The sequence below is a fragment of the Schistocerca serialis genome, unplaced genomic scaffold, assembly GCF_023864345.2.
Source record: "Schistocerca serialis cubense isolate TAMUIC-IGC-003099 unplaced genomic scaffold, iqSchSeri2.2 HiC_scaffold_1168, whole genome shotgun sequence".
NCBI classification, from domain to species: Eukaryota; Metazoa; Arthropoda; class Insecta; order Orthoptera; family Acrididae; genus Schistocerca; species Schistocerca serialis.
Window position 1 is genome coordinate 170,001 of NW_026047368.1, and position 2,500 is coordinate 172,500.

Sequence of the window (2,500 nt, forward strand, 5' to 3'; positions counted from 1 at the left end):
GATAAGGCAGACATTTGAAAGATGCGTCGCCGGTACGAGGACCGTGCGATCAGCCCAAAGTTATTCAGAGTCACCAAGGCAAACGGACCGGACGAGCCGACCGATTGGTTTTGATCTAATAAAAGCGTCCCTTCCATCTCTGGTCGGGACTCTGTTTGCATGTATTAGCTCTAGAATTACCACAGTTATCCAAGTAACGTGGGTACGATCTAAGGAACCATAACTGATTTAATGAGCCATTCGCGGTTTCACCTTAATGCGGCTTGTACTGAGACATGCATGGCTTAATCTTTGAGACAAGCATATGACTACTGGCAGGATCAACCAGGGAGCTGCGTCAACTAGAGCTGAGCAGCCGGCCGCCCGGGAGTGTGTCCCGGGGGCCCGCGCGAACACGCAAGCGTCCGCTCAATTATTCTGCAAACAGGAGGAGGCTGAGCTCCCCTGCACAATACACCTCGAAACCCTCTCAGGTCCCGGCGGCGCGCAGCGCCGTCCTAAGTACTTGGTCGGGTTCGAGAGAGGCGCAATCGCCCGGAGTTTGGCGAGTAGACGCTTTAGGTGCGACCACCCGTGCTCCCAACTGAGCTTGCCGCTGCCGACAGAGGCCCGGGAGCGTGCTGTCGTGGCATTGCCGGCGGGAGACAACACGCGCCACCTACGGTGGCCGGCAGCTCCAACGCCAGCGCCACAGAAGGACAAAAGCCCCACTTGGGTGCCGAAGCGAACTCTCCCATCACAGCGCACGCGCCAACACGTCCGCACAGCTGCGATACAATCCACCTGCGAGAACCGCAGAGGCGACCGAGCAGCAGACGGCGTCGCGGCGCCGAGCGCCGGGCGGCGGCGCATCCTCAGCGCACACAGTCCTCAATCGGACCAGCACACTGCAGATGTCCACCGCGCTTCGCACCGGGCCCGCGAGGACCTACTTTGGCCGCACGGCGCCGCGTGCAGGGTGCGCCGGCGCGCAGCTACGCCGCCTGCCGCCTCCGTCGGCCGGCGCGCCTGCCACTGGCCGCCCCCACCAGCCGGCTGTAGCGCGTGCGCCCACGCACCGCGCGGCCAGCACGCCGGGAGGCCCCCCCTCACCGGCCGGGGACGGTCCCACCCAGCCACCGCCGCGTATCGCTTCACACCCACATGCCATTCACGTTCGTGGGCATGGTGGGTATCGCTGAAACAACCGGTTGGTAGCTCAACCGATCGTCGCCATCACTGATTCACCTCTAGCGAGAACAACCGCACCACAACGGTTTACCAGTTCTTCATTTGCGTAACGTCACCAGCAAACGTAGACGTCCATCGCCATTTGCAAATTCAACGATTGTTGCATGCCTGTGTCAGGTGTCACGACACACTATGTCTGCCCACATACACGCAACAACATGTGCACGCTTCGCGAACACGTGGAAGGTGGCCCCCGTACGTATGCGATGTCCATTGCGCGAACGACTGTCAACCGGCCTCTGTCGCATGTCGCAGATGTGGAACGCAGTGCACCATGCTATCACGGTGTGTGAGAAGAGACGACTACGTCTGACAACACGCGCCACTACATCAACAGACGGCTCATGCCGATCGCCATCCACGGCATACCATACTGCAATCCAGCTCTTATAGGGAGACGACATGTAGCTGAGTGCACAATATTTGGACCGTATGGTTCGCCGTTGTTGGCGCAGTCGTGGTACGGTCACACATGTACCACGATGTATCATTCAGTACATGAGGACCAATGTGCAGTACAGTGTGTGATTTGGACGTACAACATCAGCGGACAGTTGACACAAGCCGTACCACAACGTAGGCTGTGCTTCGCCATGCGAATGCCAATGAACAACTGCGAAGGGCATTGAGCATGTACGTCCTGCTGCCATCCGCATTACAGTGTATAGCTGCAAGGTGTTTAACATGAAGCGATACTCTGGGGACCGGGCAGTGCGAGTAGCAAACTATATTGCGGGGGTTGCAGTTAGGCAACACTACACTAATTTAACGCGTCGTATGACAATTACAGAGCAGGTTAAGGCCCAACGTGTGTTGGGTTAAGGCCCAACGTGTGTTGGGTTAAGGCCCAACGTGTGTTGGGTTAAGGCCCAACGTGTGTTGGGTTAAGGCCCAACGTGTGTTGGGTTAAGGCCCAACGTGTGTTGGGTTAAGGCCCAACGTGTGTTGGGTTAAGGCCCAACGTGTGTTGGGTTAAGGCCCAACGTGTGTTGGGTTAAGGCCCAACGTGTGTTGGGTTAAGGCCCAACGTGTGTTGGGTTAAGGCCCAACGTGTGTTGGGTTAAGGCCCAACGTGTGTTGGGTTAAGGCGCAACGTGTGTTGGGTTAAGGCGCAACGTGTGTTGGGTTAAGGCGCAACGTGTGTTGGGTTAAGGCGCAACGTGTGTTGGGTTAAGGCGCAACGTGTGTTGGGTTAAGGCGCAACGTGTGTTGGGTTAAGGCGCAACGTGTGTTGGGTTAAGGCGCAACGTGTGTTGGGTTAAGGCGCAAC

General features: G+C 57.6%; 1 non-coding gene across 1 annotated transcript in view; it reads right to left on the reverse strand.

Moving 5' to 3' along the window:
• Positions 1-331, reverse strand: part of LOC126433531 (small subunit ribosomal RNA) — a 1,910-nt gene extending 1,579 nt beyond the window's left edge. Inside the window, exon 1 of the ribosomal RNA XR_007578556.1 lies at positions 1-331. This exon is cut by the window's left edge and continues 1,579 nt beyond it. This is a non-coding gene — a ribosomal RNA (small subunit ribosomal RNA).
• Between the last annotated feature and the right edge of the window lie 2,169 nt (positions 332-2,500).